Below are 18,999 nucleotides of genomic sequence, written 5' to 3' on the forward strand. Positions count from 1 at the left end.
GTGGAACCGAAGCAGTTTACACAAAAAAACACTCTCAGAAGGGGGTTAATGTTCACGCTACACAGAACTTGCTGATTCTGCAAGTTGAGGATTACAGCGAGTCCTCAGTCAAAAAAACGGATCGAGACATGACCTTCACCACAGGAGCAATAGGACAAACTGTGTGTTTGTTTCTGTATGTCTGTGTGTCGGTGGGATGCATGACAATGTGAGTGACCGAAGGGTGTAAATTATGAGGGGATATTTTTCCATGAAATGAATAAGACTGCAAAGACTTCCTCTTTTTCAGGCCCATTTTAGTTAGTTTTTTGAAATATTTTTACATTTTTATTTATGAAGTTTTATTTGGGTGCAATCCAAGTCTTCTGGCATATGAGTTGAATTCTATAATATAATTATTTAGATCATCTTAAGGGGTTTGACTGGTCCCTTTACAAAATGTAATGTGTTTATGGCTCTTTCTATCAAAAAGTTGAAACAAAATCTGTCTTAGATGAACTGCAAAATACATTTCCCCATCAACCAGGTTTCACATTATCTCATTAGTGGTAGGTCTCTGCTGTATTTGAACAGTACGAAAGAGGGTTCCTTTGAGAAAAATCTTATCTATGTGCACATGTATGAATGCATGCACTGTGTGTGGGTGAGCACATGCATGCATGTGTGCATTGTGTAGTCCAGCGTACAGACTGTAGTGAGCATTCATTTCAAAATTTGCCGTGTGATCACATGCAGTCTAAAGCGTTCATTCCTTATCTGATTTTTCACCTGAAATCTTCTTAGCTCCATATCTCGCCCATAAATTTTGGAAGCCGAACAAGGATCCGTGCCTGACCCGAGTGAGCCCACCTGCCCTAGCTGTATTATACACACATATAAATACATACATACATCTTACTCTCTCTTGCTATCTGTGGAACCAAATCTGCAGCAATAGTTTCATTAATTTGAAAATGAACGTTGCATTTGAAAAACTAAATTGAAACGGAAACTTACAACAATTTTATTCAAACTAAAAATAAGTGCAGGAAACATTTCTCTTTAAACACAGCTTTGATTAAATGATTGAATATGATTTATTAATTCAAAATAATTCTGTTTTCACTTTTATAAGCACTTTGAGATCTTAATCTAGTTAGTACACTGAGAGCACATTATCAGACTATATTCAATATTACATTATGTTACATAATGAACTACCCTATAACTCACTTACTCTAGTTAGTACACTGAGAGCACATTATCAGACTATATTCAATATTACATTATGTTACATAATGAACTAACCTATAACTCACTTACTCTAGTTAGTACACTGAGAGCACATTATCAGACTATATTCAATATTACATTGTTACATAATGAACGAACCTATAACTTTGCCATCAAGGTTCACATTCATCATATTAACCCTAAGACATCACAGCACGTCAGCTGCATCACTGCTCTTCACACAACACAGACTAACACACACAGCTCTTCACACAACACAGACTAACACACACACAGCTCTTCACACAACGCAGACTAACACAACACACACAGCTCTTCATATAACACAGACTAACACAACAACACACAGCTCTTCACACAACATAAATTAACATAACACACAGCTCTTCACACAACACAGACTAACACAACACACACATCTCTTCACATAACACAGACTAACACAACGCACACAGCTCTTCATACAATGCAGACTAACACAACACAGCTCTTCACACAACACAGGGTAACACAACAAACACAGCTCTTCACACAACATAGACTAACACAACATACACAGCTCTTCACACAACACAGACTAACACAACGCACACAGCTCTTCATACAATGCAGACTAACACAACACAGCTCTTCACACAACACAGGGTAACACAACAAACACAGCTCTTCACACAACATAGACTAACACAACATACACAGCTCTTCACACAACACAGACTAACACAACGGTGAATATTAATAGACTGTGAATATTATAGCAGGACACGTCCTCAAAAACACATGTAGACTGTGACTATTACAGCAGGACATGTCCTCAAAGACAGTTCCCACAAAGAGGCTTTTATTGTAAAACACATTTAAAGAAGGCAAGAGGTGAGGAAACATCTCTGGTTATTCTAGGAAATATGACCTGCCACCTAAAGCTCCTGGAGCCCCAACTCCAAACCCTACACACAGTAACCTAACAACATTCTGAACATTTACTTTAACTAAATGCAGTTCCATTGTTCCTGCACGTGTGCAATGGCACAATTCATTATCTAATTAAGCATAACACTTAAATACCCAATTAAGCATAACATCTGACTTTCTCATCTATTCATGATCAGATAATTATGAAGTGAGAGCTTAGATACATCTTATAAATGATTACTAATATATTAATGCATGGTGAATAACACTAACTCATTAGTTCATGATTAGTTCATTAAGATCCAGCTAGACAGTAACCATGATAAATGATTACTAATATATTAATTCATGGTGAATAACACTAACTCATTAGTTCATGATTAGTTCATTAAGATCAAGCTAGACAGTAACCATGATAAATGATTACTAATATATTAATTCATGGTGAATAACACTAACTCATTAGTTCATGATTAGTTCATTAAGATCCAGCTAGACAGTAACCATGCAGCACACAGCCTGTTCACCGGGCTGCCATCCAGCAGGAGGGTCCGCAGCACACATGCAGAACAAACCAGCTGATAAACAGTTTCTATCCTCTGGCTATCAGGCTCTTAAACAGGATGTGAAACAGTTAGTCTTTCCCAGTATCAGTTCACTGTGGCACTTTATCACTACTACTATTAATATATTTTAGCACACTACTACTTGAACATTTCCACATAGTCACTATTAATATACAGTGTGTAGTTTATCTACAGATTACCCTTGGCTAATATATTCAATAGTCACCTTGTTTATTTTGTCGACTCCTGAAGTCACATTATTTTGTCTACTCTGCTGTTGTATATTCTGTATATTCTGTTTATATTTAGTGTATTATTGTCATCTTGTGATTATTTACATGTATAAATGTCAATACTGCTGCAGAGGAGTCACCTGAGCCTCACCACAAACACTTCAGTGCATTAATGTCCTGTATGTTTATACAAATGACAAACTTGACTTGACTTATGGAATCATTAATTGTGCTCATGTAGAAAAAAAATTCTGTTTTGAGACTGTGCAGTTATTATCAAGCTTGTGGGTCAAATGATAGAATATCAACCTTTACAGAAGAGGATTGGGGTCAAATGATGATAAGTTGAGATTTGATGGACAAATAAATAAGAGTCAACTGAAAGTTTCTCTCAGTAGGTGGTCTTGTACCAGTGAAGCCCCTTCTAATCTCTCATGTTGGACATGTAGTCATGGAGACTGTCCTCCCCTTTGCTTTCCAAAGCACTTTCACTTTCATAATGCACCTGCTTCAGCTCATGATGGGATAGGCAATTAGCACATGTCTTGAATCTGTTATCATAGAGCAAGGAGACCACTAGGTGGCGGACTGAGACTGGATTCGGTTGACTTCATGAAATGCATGTTTACTATATACACATTTTTGATGAGGAGAAATGCAGTGTGTCTGAACTGCAGGTTTACAGTGATGAGAGGGAATGCAGTGTGTCTGAACAGCAGGTTTACAGTGATGAGAGGGAATGCAGTGTGTCTGAACAGCAGGTTTACAGTGATGAGGAGGAAGGCAGTGTGTCTGAACAGCAGGTTTACAGTGATGAGAGGGAATGCAGTGTGTCTGAACAGCAGGTTTACAGTGATGAGGGGGAATGCAGTGTGTCTGAGCAAAAGTGGAATTTCCTGATGCAAGAACTTTTTATCTTTCCCGCTGGACATGTTATGCCAATATCAGACTGTTCAGAAAGCTCTAAATAATCAATAATGTGAGATTTGTTGATTTAATCTCTTCCGTAAATGTAAATAAACATTCTAAAGTATTAAAAGAGATCACAGCAACAGAAATACTGGTATCAGATACTGCTGACATTATAGTAATGACACACCTAATATTATCAGAGGAATTTCTGTTTAGAATAAAACGGACCTGGTCCTTATGGATCAATGACAAAATTGCTCTGTTTAATCTGTTTGCCAAAATCTTGGACAGTATTCTAACATCAAGAGGTATTAAGGAGATTGGCCTATAATCATCAGGGTCATTATCTTTCTGTAATATTAATGTAATAAGGGACTGAGACTCTCTGCTCTTCTTAATTAAAATCACACATATAAATAGATTGTTTACAATTGTTTTTAATTTTGGAAGATTCGACTACTAAAAATTGTAACATTATAAATTTAAAAAGATTAGTGGTTAGAACAGGGGACAGTGGGTTGGTTTGTAATTTTCAGGATCTGTTTGCTTTTCTTAGATCAGTCTCACTGACAGGTTTTCTTCCGGTGGGTGACGGGGTGTCTGGGGTGTGCAGCATCATGGGCGCTGCATCGTGTGCTCACCACGGCTGGCACACCCCTGCCCTGGATGTGTCATGATTAATGGTTAATGGTCATCATGGTAATGGTTAATAGTCATCATGCTCATGGTCATCCCTGCCCTGGATGTGTTATCATGGTCATGGTTAATAGTTAATGGTTAATGGTTATCATGGTCATGGTTAATGGTTAATGGCTATCATCGTTAATGGTTAATGGTTATCATGGTCATAGTTAATGGTTAAAGGTTAATGGTTATCATGGTCATGGTTAATGGTTAATGGTTGCCATGGTCATGGTTAATGGTTAATGGTTAATGGTTATCATGGTCATGGTTAAGGGCAACAACCAGACTCTGGACGTTACAGCCAGGACTCGCCAGTGGGGTTTGTGGGTGGGCTCCCCCACTCTGGGACCACTCTATATTGGGCCATGTTCAAGATGTGTAACACTGTTACTGAATGAGTGTGTAGGGTTGATCATGTGATGTGAGTGATGTGACACTGTTACTGAATGTGTGTGTAGGGTTGGTCATGAGCTGTGAGTGATGTCTAACACTGTTACTGAATGTGTGTGTGTAGGGTTGGTCATATGATGTGAGTGATGTGTAACATTGCTACTGAATGTGTGTGTAGGGTTGGTCATGTGATCTGAGTGATGTGTATCATTGTATGACTCCACAAAATCTCAGGTCTCTCCTGTTTTACACCTTGTTTCTTATAGACTTCATCTTGTTTTCTCAGCCATAATCTGAGAAACTTTTCTCAGTTCTTTGCATTTGAAATACTATCATTGAGTTTTAAATCAATACTTGGAGCAAAATTACACTTTTATCTAGTTGGTCCTTTAACATAAATCCGCTGATCAAAATGTTTTTTTTTTTTTAGTGTGTTGTTTTTACTTGCTAATATTTGTTAAGAAATAACATTTATTTTACATGTATCATTTCCATAGACACCCCCAAATGATCAAACACTTAAAATACCTCAATCATCATTAAAGTATTCATTTTGAGTCTGTTGTTGCAATACATTGTGTTCAAGCTTATTAGCAGTAATGCTATGTTAACATTTACTTATTCAAAATATCAAAAATATCAAATCAGACTGTAATCAGCAGTTTCAAATGGGAAAGTTAGAGAAAAACAGACCATAGATGTATTTAAAAGATTATATTTTGGTAACAATGCATCAGGTATCAAAATACAGTAATACATTTAAACAAAAGAAGTGCCATAAAATATGATTTCTTCTTGTATTTAAAAATAAACAGCATTACATTATATGTCAGAGATTAAAAAATAAATAAATAAATAAAACGCATGGCCGGTTTTTACCCATAAGGCACTGCAAGGAAAGAGGTTGGCTTTACAGAGGCACAGAGCATAAATACCTCATTAATATTCATGAGCAAAGTTTAAAACATCTTTGGCTCAGAGTAGTGCTGACAGAAGAATGAAAAATAAAATTTGTAATTTTTAAAGATAAACATTCAGCAACTCCTAGCAGAAGATTTTGTACTGACGACATTTTATCTTCCTGAATTTGAAGGCTACAGCCACCAGGCTTGGCAAAGAGACCCATCAGTGGACCTCAAGCTCCAAACTGCATATTACACCAACAGCACTCGTCTGTGAACTCCTTCTCCTTCTCTCCTCTCCTTTCATTAATCCCTCCATCCTCCCATTGCAACCATTTTATTTTGATACTGGTCCTTGAAACTCTTTAATAAAAGATGTGGATAATTGGCAAGGAAAATTTAAAGATGCTACAGGCAAAACTGCCTGTTTTTCCATGACTTGACACAAAAGTATTTACATGAGCATTAAATTAGATCACAGGATCTCATAGTAATATTTACATAAACATCTTTATATTACATTTTTACATAAACATCTTTCCATTACATTTACAGTACTGGGCAGATGGTCTTATAGTGATTGATACATATTAATCAGTATGACATTATGTGTGCTCTCTGAGGATCAGACCATGATTCTGGAGATGTATGTTACTGTACCTGCTCTACCAGGTTAGTTCAGGAGTGCTAACGTCATAAAACTCTGATCAGGTATGATCGAACATACACTGATCTCTGACCCCTGAATGGTACACAGAAAGGCACTGTGGGCACATTTGTGTGTGTGTGTGTATACAAGAGAGCCAAATCATTTATCATCTCTCAGACTTCCTCATGGTTATTACTGGGAGATCACCTCTGCTCTTCATCTGAGTGGTTTAGTCCATTCATATTAACTCGTCTGTTGTCATGGTTACGGTCTCCATTCACTTCTGATTTTTTCCCTCAGCTGCACAATCACCAGCCCTGCTGCCACAAGCTCCGCCCCCATCAGAGCCAGGAGCACCATCAACACCGTCACTGTGGAGCTCTGATACAGCTGGACTTCTGCAACACACACACAGAAAAAAATAGTCAGAAACGACCCTTCATTACACAATAAAGCTTATCCATGCGTGAGTTTACTGATTGTTTTTTTAAACAAATCACACTACCAGAGTTTGTTAAGATGACAAGATGCCATTCTTCAACAGTCTGGAGTTATAATTCAGTTATTGAGAACTACATGAACTACATTATTACAACTCCTCTCCTTGTTCCCCTCTAAAAACAGGATTATAATGGATTATGGGATTACATTTATGATGGCGTATGGGGTGCCTTGCCCTTCCCTGTGTTATCACCTGGTCTGGGCTTCAGGTGCTACAGCACTGAGATACTTGAACAGTGATACTGAGGGTGAAGTGTTTGTTGATTTATTGAGGGTCGGATGTACAGGGATTGAGCTTCAGGATCAGACAAGGCCAAACTAAAAAAAACACATAAGCCACACTAGAAATAAAAATTATTATTATTAGTCGGCTACATTTATTTAGCACCTTTCTCAAACCCAAGGACACTTTACAGACAGAAATCAGCTTTTACACTCAAATCACACACAGACAGATGAGATGCATAAGCCAATTTACAGTGTTCTCTCTATCAGAAACCACAGCCCCCTGGGGGAGTGCACCAGTGCAGAGGAAGGGGAGGAGGTTAAGACCAGGACAGACCACCAACCATAGCTGAACATACACACACTGTAATGATTGGCCACCCTCCTGACATCCCTGTTTCCATAGTTTCCCTGTCGTGTCTGTTATCCTTTACTTCCTTGTTCCGATGCTTGGTTTTGTTTTCTCCACCCCTCGTCTGTTCCTCAGTTCCAGTCCTTGTTTTGGTTTTCCCTGTTCTTATGTTCACCTGTGTCGGGTTAGTACTTAATTGTTTTGGTTATTTAAGAAATGTGTTTTGTCTCCCATGTTGTTGGTTATTGCGGTAAGTTTGGTTTGTTCCATTTGCTCATGCTATCTCTGTTGGCGCCCTTGCTCTTTCATTTGTCTAGTTCATTTATCACTATGCCTCAGTGTTTTCTGTGTCTGTTTATTTTGTCTCTATTGTGTTCCCTCATTTATTATTTGATAAATAACCTCCTGCATCTATGTTCTGCCTCTCGCCTTGTCCCTGCTAATACACAACACACACACGTGCACACACACCTATCTTGATAGAGGACAGTTTTAGAGGATCAGTCAACCTAACCTCCATGTTTTTGGGAGGAACCCAGAGGAACCCTATGCAGTCACAGGGAGAACATGGAAACTCCACCCAGAAAGAGACTCAAAGGCTGAGAGGCAAACTTGCCAAACACCAAGCCCTGCTTCACAAAAGAACCAACTGTCCCAATGGAACACAAACCAAATTAAGTACAATAACCCTCCCTAACTAACAAAAATGAATAAACACAAGTAAAGAACGGAGCAAATAAAAAAGGCGACAAACTCCCTATTTCCCAACAACAATTCACACAGGACTACTATAATACTCCATACACAGAATGTACAACAGCAAACATGCCCAGAAAAGCAACAAGTCAGAATGATTTATCCAGCAGAGGACCAAAAACACAACAATCAGCAAACAACGCTCACTGAACTAACAAAACTAGCCACAGCAACAGTGGAGATGAATCTCTGTCTGTTGCTTCTTCCCAGGCTTCCCCATATGCACAGGGTAGAATGAGACAGACAGTCAAGACACAACACAGCAGTACAGCACAGGACAGAATACTTGATCAGGTGGAGGGGGAGGAGCATCAAGAAGAGGAGGAGCCACAGGCTCCAACATAAACAAACACAAACAACCCTACACCTTAAAATACAGACACTTGAATTTTTCTCACTCATCACTCAATCACTCATAATTGTTTTGGTATCAGTAAGCAGGCATCACACAAAGTGCCGTAAAACATCAATGGCTGGATCTAAGAGTGTCCATCTGAGAATCCACCTCAAAGAGTCCAGTGAACATCACATGCTTTAGTGGGGATATACTTCGATAACCAGCACCTCAATTAAGACCAAGACCTCAAACTATTACACTCAGTCCACACTGTTTGCATGATCCTGGCATTTATAGTCAAACTAATACTGAACCACAGATGTGCATAAAAAGTTACTGACACTACACACACCCTTCTCCCCAACATAAAGTAATTCTAGACAACATTAAAATCACAATAACTACACTTACCTTCCACAGTAACTGTTTATGTTTGAATAATCTCTTCATTCTTAGTGTCTCTGATGATGTAAACTCCACTATCAGATGGTGCGGTTCCTCTCAGCTCAACAGCAGAGATGAGCGACGCTCTCTGAGTGTATTCAGGTTCACACTTCAGTGGGTGTCCATCCACTGTGCAGATTTGTCCACTAGAGAGAGCAGCTGCACCTGTGCTGTTAGAAATAATCTCCACTGACTCTGATATGGGCAAATCCAGCACCAGATTTTCAATGGGCTTGATCTGAACTGAAGAACTCAATGCTGAAAAGAAAAACCATCAGTAACTTTAAAGGGGTTCAAATGTAATACATACTATTAAAACTAAATCATTAAGGGTTCGTTAGCAAAGACTGAGAGAACAAACCCTTACCCTCTATCCATAGACCCATATCACAGATGTCTACACCATCACACTCACAGGTGTACCGGTTCCTCTTAGTGTAATCAACATCAGTGATGCTGAGGAGCTTCCTTCAGGTACTGATCATATGACATGTAAAATCCCTCCTTTGACTGACAGAATGTCTGGTTACACTGATCCAGAATGTCAAGTTGTTTATCGAACACAGTCCATGTGACCAGACCAGAACACATCTGAGTGCAGGGGAGAGTAGCATCATCATAAAGGTTCCCCTTTACTGAAGAGAAGGTCGATACAGGAACTGAAAAAGATTAAGAAAGTGGAGTTTAAAAAGGCATTCAATAAATCAGACATCAGTGTTCAGAGTAGCCCGTAGGTTAGCTAGCATTAGCTGACCAAATCGCAAGCCAATTGCGATTCGTAAACATATTAGCTACTCACCACTCTGTTGGGTTTATTTATTTGTAAACATATCAGTTACTCACCACTTTGGTGGGTTTATTTATTTGTAAACATATCAGCTAGTCAACACTCTGGTGTCAAACTGCTCTCTGCGTAAGGAAATCTATAGAGTGACATTACTGTATTAGATACAAGACCACAAACCCGCTGTGGAACGGAGCAGAAAAGCAGAAACAGGAACCACAAGTCACAAGTTTCAGCAGGTTTCCGGTGAGTCTGCACTGCAGGCTTGGCACGAACCTCCATCTTGTCATCATCTGTAGAGGAAGTTTCTCACTCCTTTAGTTCACACAATGAAAATCTAAAATAAACATGTTCTTCAGCTTAATTAAACATATCTTGGGTCTAATGCACCTAAAGGAAGTGTGTGTTAAAGCATATGTAGAAGAGAAAAGTCTTATTTTTTGGAAATTCAAACCTTCCATTTTTTTCTGTTAAATCCACTACATTTATAAGGATCACTTTCTTAGCTACTCATAAGATTTCCTAATGTGGAAAGGTGGATAAAATATAGAGCAATATTGTGCAAATAGCTGATCAGTTCACTATAGTATATTTTAAAATGATCAAGTCAAATGATCAATTCACTCTGTGATATTCTTGGAAAACACTTTGCAACATATTCAAAATATGACATTGCAGTGTTTTTACTGCAGGAATGTAGAGTATTGAGATGGCAAGCTTGTGTAAAATGTCTCTTTGCACATATTGAATCTTTATAAAATAAACAGATCAAATTATCAAATAATCCACTAAATTCTTGCAATACACTCTCTTATGTAGTTACTTTTAGAATGACTAAGTTATTTTTACTGTGGGAATTTGGAGTAATGGGATGGCAATATCCTGTTAAATGTCACTATATAGCACTACTTGAAGCTCTATAAAATACACACATCAAACTCTTATCAAATTATGAATTGTTATTCAAGAAAGGATAGAGGCATCTAAAATCTTAAATATGAGCAAGCAAACCACATGGTGAATTGAGCAACACGGATACACCCACACATCAGAACAAAGGACATAAGTCAGAGATCAAGGTTGTGGAGCTGTCTGGTTTACAACAGCAGCGACGTCAGTCTTCCTAAAACTGTTACAAATTCATATCAAAGCACATCACATACTCCAAATAAAACACATTCATGACAAAGAGAAAGGAAGAAGAAATGGACCAACTAATGTAAACAGGAAACAAAATGATGACTAGCCAATCACAACACACAAATGATCACACCAATGAGGTTAAGGCTGGCTTTAATTTTTCACCTTTTTTCCAGACTAACACTTTCATCACTGATAAATTGCAAGCATAAAACTTCTGTACAGTATGGAATCAGACAGCCTGTAGGTGTGTATGTAATAAAACAGCTTTTTGCTAACTGCACTGTCACAGGCATGTTATGATAGTACGATTTCAGTTTAATTTGTCTTGTCAACTCTGTACTGATCCCATATAGTATGGTATCAGATATGACTGATCCACCTGTCTGTAATAGCTGTGTAAATAGTTTAGGTTCAAGGCAGAAATAAAGTGCTTAAAAGGTCAAACGGTTGGTTGAGAGAAGCAGCACAACCTAAATCTTTACATAAACTTATGCATTTTTGAGGAACAGCCTGATTTACTTACACACAGCCAATCACATCCTCAAAACACATCCTCTCACACACACCTACCCATACACTTTCCCCTATGCCATAAACTTCCACTGGACAGATGTGTGTGTGTGTGTGTGAGAGGGAGAGAGTGAGTATGCATATGTGTGTATGTAATAGTGAAGGGTGTGACGTGGGTGGCACAAAGGAAGTGAGAGGCGAGGTTGTGAGGAAATGCTCTTTAGTGTACATAGAAAGTAAAGACTGAAAGCACTGACAAAAACCAAAAAAAACACGTCTAGCTCTCTCAAGGAACTGTTGTGTCCCAAGCAAGTTCTCTACTAATGTGCAGTTCTGTCTTGGGTTTAAATAGGGGTGAAGGGAAATAAGGAAGAAGACAATTAATAGGTGATTTAGAGCAGGGCAGGTGTGTGGTGTGATCCCTAGCAGGAATGGGCGTGTCCCTCCTACTGATGACCAACCATGACAAAGGGGGGTAGTTAAAAAGGGATTTACATATATATATATATATATATATATATATATATATATATATATATATATATATATATATATATATATATATATATATATAATTATTATTATGATTAACTATATCAGTAGAGGTGTTGAAGGATTAAAAACTGAATCAGTGTAAAACCGAAACAATTGTGTCCATGTTACCACTAATCTCTGGACCTGGTTTCCTTCTGACCCACGGTGTTGAGAACGGCGCAAAATTTCAAAAAGACAGCAGGAGGATCCAGAAAACCCTGCAGCAACCGAGTCCAGGAATATTGTTTTCCTTTAAAAGTGAAAGCAAAAATATGTTGTGTTCTTATGCACAGGGATGCAGAAAAAGGCTGAACGTAAATCAACAACAGTAAAAGGGCTATGAGTGGCAGGAGATTAACAAGTGTATTCACACCTTGCTGTTTCAGTGAATTCATAACAGCTACAATGTCTGCTTCCTTTTCACTAGAAAGAGGACATTGCTTGAAGCACACTAGCTGCTGTTAATAATTTAGCCTGATATGGTTCAGTTTATAAAGCTCACTTGAGCCTCGTGTTCAACCCACAACCTTTTTGGAACGACTCTCAGGTAGTCAGGGATCTGTATTTGAGGGTCGCTATCTGTAGAATCAAAAAATGAACTTCGTAGGCACTGACAGTTTTCCTTTTTCAAAAGAAATTGACAAATTTAATTTTGTCATAATATCATGACTGAGTAGTTATTTATATATACTGTTATTTATTCTTACTGTTGTCTTGTATCTTTATCTCCTCTGCAGGGCATTTAAAGCAACGCAAATACAGATTTACTGCTGTTCTACTACTGTTAGACTGTGTTCTATGTGTTCTGTGTTCTATGTGTTCTATGTGTTCTATGTGTTATGTGTTCTATGCTCTGTTTTCTGTGTGTTGTAAGTGTTCTATGTGTTCTGTGTTCTATGTGTTCTGTGTTCTGTTCTATGTGTTCTATGTGTTCTGTGTTCTGTTCTGTGTTCTGTTCTATGTGTTCTCTTTTTAATATACAAAATAATCTGCTTATTTAGAACTCTACATTTGTCTTATATTGTAGAGTATTCTGTATTAATGTTATATGGAGGTAACTAATGCGACATAGTGGAGATTTACTCTCAGCGCAGCCGCAAAACAAGTCCGTGTAGGAGGGACTGTGACTCCATTGGCTGTATAGACTGTATGTCTATGATTGGCTGCAGAAAAATGACGAACAGGTAACTTTGGCTGCTGATTGGTTAATAAAAATGACTGAGTCATAAATCGGTTGTGTAATTGGCTTCAGTTGAAAGTGATTGACATGTGCTCCGCCCTCTACTTACCCGCTGGAGTTCCTGTAGTCTCTCCCTTCTCTAGAAAACGAAAGTATTTTCTGAACTGTCGCCATTAGTTGGGCGGATTGGAGATACGCGCGTTTAAATTATTTCACGGTAAGTTCATTCTGTTTCTTAAAATGCGATGTCGGTGCAGTTTAAACAACGTGTTTTGTAAGTACGTAGTTCTGTGTTTAAATCGTAGGTTCACCCAAAAGTGGATTAAATGTAAAGATTAAAGTCCTGGTGAAGTTAACGCTACGTATCTAAAATGGCGAACGCGCAGCACGATTGTGCAGTTATATTTAAAATAATTTAACGGGGTCAGATATATGTGGTCAGTTATTGTAAATCAGAATTTTAAGTCGTAGTTAGTCAGTGATCTTTCCAAATGGTCCCAGTTAAAACTCATCTGGTCTAAATGTAAAGTCGCTGCTGTGATGTGTGTTTTTTACAGTTAGTTTCTGTTCAGTTTCAGTCATTTTGTAGTGTTGTCCACATTCTCAGTGGGCAGTTCAGATTCCCTGTATAGTTCATTAGCTGTAGTGTTACCTGTAGTTAGGATGGGACGGTCGACATTGACGTTTCTACGCTTGTTTCGAGTTTCTGAAGCGCAGCGATTTGAAACGCTGATCCGAAGTGTGGCTCAAAACGGCCATGTCACGTGACCACAGGTGACCTAAGCTTGTGTTTCTACAGGTGTTATACAGTACATGCTGCTCCTGGCTTTGACTGACAGTGTCTGAAACAAACCTGATCACACATCTGTCTCAGTCACACACTCTATGAATGCTTAGAAGTCAAGAAAACACACCCCAACTTTGAGGGGTTTTGTGAGAACAGAGAATTTGAGAGACAGATTCAGTGTTGTCTAGACAGAAGGTTATTGACAGGACATATTGACTGATAGGCTAGTGAGAGACATCCAGTGAGCAGTAGTTATAGATACAGTGACATTAATATATAGAAAGTGTGTAGAGAGATCCTCTGGTTTACTGACAGGAGTGATGTGCTGTATATCCACACATTTATATAATGGTAAAAACACCTGTGTATGCCAGCAACAAGTGTTCACTGTGAATGAATCTTTTCCAAGACTGAGGAGGTAATGTGGGAAGAGAAGAATCCCCCAAACAGCAGAACATCTAACATTTTAAAATCTAAATATTATAATAAATGAGATATTTTACTTTATTGATCTTCATTATCCATGATCATAATTATCTACATTCACAACACTTCATTCTGCAATAGATGAAACATGGTCCACACAGAAAGATCATTAAATAGATACCGAGAATTTGAAATACCTTACAGAATGACAGAAAACAGAAGCATCTTTTGTTGTTTTTGTATGTAATTTCTCTGAAATATTTATTGATCATATTTATCTATAGCCTGGCATAACCCACCAGAATAATATCTAGGCAGAGTAGTTTAGACTTTGTTGTTTTACAGAAAAAAATGATCAAGATGTTGGCAGAAGTGGGAACTGTGGAGATCATGTCAGATTGTTTCTGTTCAACAGGCCCAGACGTGATGGATGAATTATGATGAATATTATTTAATTTTGTTTTTCTTTATATTATATTTGTTCAGTATTGTGTCATTGGCTAAAGATATTAGTGGATTATGCAGTTAAACTCTGTGTCATTGGTTAAAGATGTCGGTTGTACGGTTGCGTGCGTTTAGAGGTCATTTATTGCAGTGCTGAGTGTTACCCACACAGTAAAACTCTGTTTGTGTTAAACCCAGAGACTCTGTGTTACTGATAAAATGTAAGTCAGGCATCTTCTTTTTATGTTGGTGTTTTGTTAGGAAAAGGCAGTGTTAGTTGATGTTTAGAGTTATCATTAAAGAGCAGACACGTTAGTCCCTGTGCTCTCTGTATAGGTTTAGTTTAATATTTTAGCATTTACCACATTTCTCCTCTGGTAATACTGTGTTTCATATCAGATGGGAGATGTACTTTCTTTGTGTATCAGTCCTTGAGTTTGGGAGATTTAATCAGTAGTTTAAATGTTAGTTGTGTCACTACATTTCTGTTTATCAAGTCACTGAGTCAGTTCTAGAGATTTGCCGCTAGATGGCACCCAAGCACCAGTTACTGTATATTCAGCTCACTATAGGCATTACAATCGACTGTAAAAGGCTTTTCTGTGTATTGTGCAGGTTGTCATTTACAAGCAACATTGACTTTTAAAGTAATATCTGTATGTGCTTGATCTCTTAGCATTATTATCCTATTCTCTACTTCAGTTCTGTAACATCAAAGCCCATAACTGTTATTACACCTTGTGTTCTGGCCAACAGACCAGGTTGAGCACAGTTATAAATCCAACCAGTGCCATTCATCCCAGTCCCCTACAGTAGTCTTTACTACACTTTTGAGACCTTGAAACTATTTTCAACACAACTGCTTCGAACATCTCAATGTTTCACAAAGCCTCACTTTTCCCACCACGACCTATAGTGTACTTTAAATGTAGTGAACTACTGATGTATACTGATTAAGGGCAAAGATACCTCTACCTATAATTTACTGTAAATGTAGTGAACTACTGATGTATACTGATTAAGGACAAAGTTACCACCACCTATAGTGTACTGTAAATGTAGTGAACTACTGATGTACACTGATTAAGGACAAAGATACCACCACCTATAGTGTACTGTAAATGTAGTGAACTACTGATGTACACTGATTAAGGACAAAGATACCTCTACCTATAATTTACTGTAAATGTAGTGAACTACTGATGTATACTGATTAAGGACAAAGTTACCACCACCTATAGTGTACTGTAAATGTAGTGAACTACTGATGTACACTGATTAAGGACAAAGATACCACCACCTATAGTGTACTGTAAATGTAGTGAACTACTGATGTACACTGATTAAGGACAAAAATACCACCACCTATAGTGTACTGTAAATGTAGTGAACTACTGATGTACACTGATTAAGGACAAAAATACCACCACCTATAGTGTACTGTAAATGTAGTGAACAACTTGTGTCCATTGATTAAGAGCATATAACAGACATGTTGTCAGGTTCAGTATCACTATTTTGGCTGAACCCAAAATAACAGTGACAGAATGTTAATGCAACAAGAAACAGAATAAACAAATCTTGTGCTGAAGAAATAAGCATTACAGAATTTCACTCTGTAGTTTTTGATTGACAAAATGGGAACATGGACATAGTTATAGAGTTGTGTATTATTAAAGTCACAGCATAACACAACTGAAACTATAAATCATCACTACAGTGTCTTACTTCAATGCAACTGCACCACTTTATGTTGCAGATAGTTTCCATGATGAAATGTCACAATGATCTATTTCACAGACTAGCATTGATAGATTCTATCTTTCGTCTCACTAATGTGTACCTTGTGTAGTGTTCTATATAGACCCATCTGTGTGGGGGAATGTGAGTGAGTAGACCATTACATTTATGGCATTTAGCCAACACTTTTACAATTCTGACTGAGTACAACTCAAGCAATTGAGGATTAAGGGTCTTGTTAAGGGACCCAACAGTGGCAACTTGGCAGTGGTGGGGCTTGAACCACCAACCTTGCGACTACAAGTCAAGTACCTTAACCACTCAGCTTCGTTATATGCTGGACTTGTTGTTTCTGGTGTGAGTGTGTGTGTCAGAAATGATGCGGTTGCTCCTCTTCCCATCATGCACAGATTAACACACTGTATGCATCACTAGTATAAATACATGTGTTCTCGATAGATTAATGTGCCATATGCAGTGAAAAGCTTTGAATCAAGTACATTTAAATTGAGAATTCAGTGTAAATATGATGAAATTACATTTGAATTTCTTTGTCATTGGGTGTGTTACATACTGGTTAAGCTAGTTGCTAAATGGTGATATTTGGTGCTTTGGCAGTTGACGGCCAATGTGCACATATTTGGGCCATTACGCGTCAGAATAACATGCCAACATTATGTGCACATATATACGGTCTATTACGGTATCTGAGTGCTCAGAGTATCACTCCAACAGAATATGCACATATATACGGTCTGTTACGGTATTTGAGTGCTCAGAGCATCACTCCAACATAATGTGCACATATATACGGTCTGTTACGGTATCTGAGTGCTCAGAGTATCACTCCAACAGAATATGCACATATATACGGTCTGTTACGGTATTTGAGTGCTCAGAGCATCACTCCAACATAATGTGCACATATATACGGTCTGTTACGGTATCTGAGTGCTCAGAGTATCACTCCAACATAATGTGCACATATATACGGTCTGTTACGGTATTTGAGTGCTTAGAGCATCACTCCAACATAATGTGCACATATATACGGTCTGTTACGGTATCTGAGTGCTCAGAGTATCACTCCAACATAATGTGCACATATATACGGTCTGTTACGGTATCCGAGTGCTCAGAGTATCACTCCAACATAATATGCACATATATACGGTGTGTTATGGTATCTGAGTGCTCAGAGCATCACTCCAACGTAATGTGCACATATATACGGTCTGTTACGGTATCTGAGTGCTCAGCGTATCACTCCAACATAATGTGCACATATATACGGTCTGTTACGGTATCTGAGTGCTCAGAGTATCACTCCAACATAATGTGCACATATATACGGTCTGTTACGGTATCTGAGTGCTCAGAGTATCACTCCAACATAATGTGCACATATATACGGTCTGTTACGGTATTTGAGTGCTCAGAGTATCACTCCAGGGCCTGAGGGAACTTTGACGCATATATGAGAGCTTTATGTTCTCATCCACATGTATGTTTCATACAACTTTTTTATGTGTCTATATTTTTATATGTTCTTATTCTTCCACTTTGTATCTATGTTATGTAGTCTGTTTCAAATGGCAACAGACAGTCCTACAATATTTCACTACATGTAGTACTGTGTGTAACTTTTGTGACGAGTGAGACGCAGACTCCCTCCACTTTGTGAAACATTTACTGACATTAAACATTTAAGACAAGGGCGGCACTCACACGTTACATTAACAGGGAACAAAAACACTCTTAACTACAACACTGGCTGCACAAACATGGATACGAACATGCCGCTAACAACGACCAACACTGAGACGCGCACTGGCGGGTTAAAGAGACGGACAAACTCAACGCTGAACCCGGGGAGGTGCGCGTCATCACGGGGGCGTGGCCCCTGCACCACGTGACTTACGGGGGCGGAGCAGTCCGTGAGAACAAATATCACAGACACAATGAAGATCTCCACAGGGCTTTGGGAATTAAGAACCAGCACTGAAAACCTTTACAAAATCGCTCACCAAATGGAAACTGTATAATATTAATTCATTAATACATTTAAAAGCATCCAGACTTCAGTTCCCACTGTGTGGAAACATTACATCTCCTGTGGGAAGCATTCTGGGAAAGTTGATTACTTATTATGGGGATTTGCTATTTAATTTCTTTAAAATAGAAAAACATACAAGTGATGGTGCACAGCTTTTTGTGTGTTTAAAGGGAATTTTAAATATATTCAGTATAACATTATTTATGTATTTAGTGGAATATGTAACTGAATCCAGTAGTGTGTTCAGTGTTCTGCTGTCATCACTATTTCAGTTGTCCACCTGCCTTGTTAATATCAGT

General features: G+C 38.2%; 1 protein-coding gene and 1 long non-coding RNA gene across 7 annotated transcripts in view; one reads left to right on the forward strand and one right to left on the reverse strand.

The window, feature by feature from the left end:
- Positions 1–5,654: 5,654 nt before the first annotated feature.
- LOC145659257 (uncharacterized) lies at positions 5,655–11,103 on the reverse strand. Of its 4 annotated transcripts, none has more exons than XR_014125274.1 (4): positions 9,940–11,103; positions 9,464–9,755; positions 7,176–9,354; positions 5,655–6,879 (listed from the first exon to the last, which is right to left on the reverse strand). It is a non-coding gene; the product is annotated as an uncharacterized LOC145659257 (long non-coding RNA). The 4 variants fall into 4 exon arrangements; XR_014125277.1 differs by having other exon boundaries at positions 9,064–9,354; positions 9,896–11,087; XR_014125272.1 differs by having other exon boundaries at positions 9,064–9,354; positions 10,061–10,562.
- A 2,285-nt stretch (positions 11,104–13,388) lies between these two features.
- The window catches only part of LOC145643369 (uncharacterized), a 99,169-nt gene continuing 93,558 nt past the window's right edge, over positions 13,389–18,999 (forward strand). The window contains exon 1 of one of the 3 annotated variants that reach the window (XM_081723776.1): positions 13,389–13,464. The gene's annotated coding sequence lies outside the window, so the exon portion shown is untranslated. The remainder of the gene's footprint in view (positions 13,465–18,999) is intronic. The other 2 variants (XM_081724153.1, XM_081724550.1) reach the window with 2 other exon arrangements.

This window comes from Electrophorus electricus, chromosome 1, assembly GCF_041902795.1.
Source record: "Electrophorus electricus isolate QZ-2024a chromosome 1, ASM4190279v1, whole genome shotgun sequence".
NCBI classification, from domain to species: domain Eukaryota; kingdom Metazoa; phylum Chordata; class Actinopteri; order Gymnotiformes; family Gymnotidae; genus Electrophorus; species Electrophorus electricus.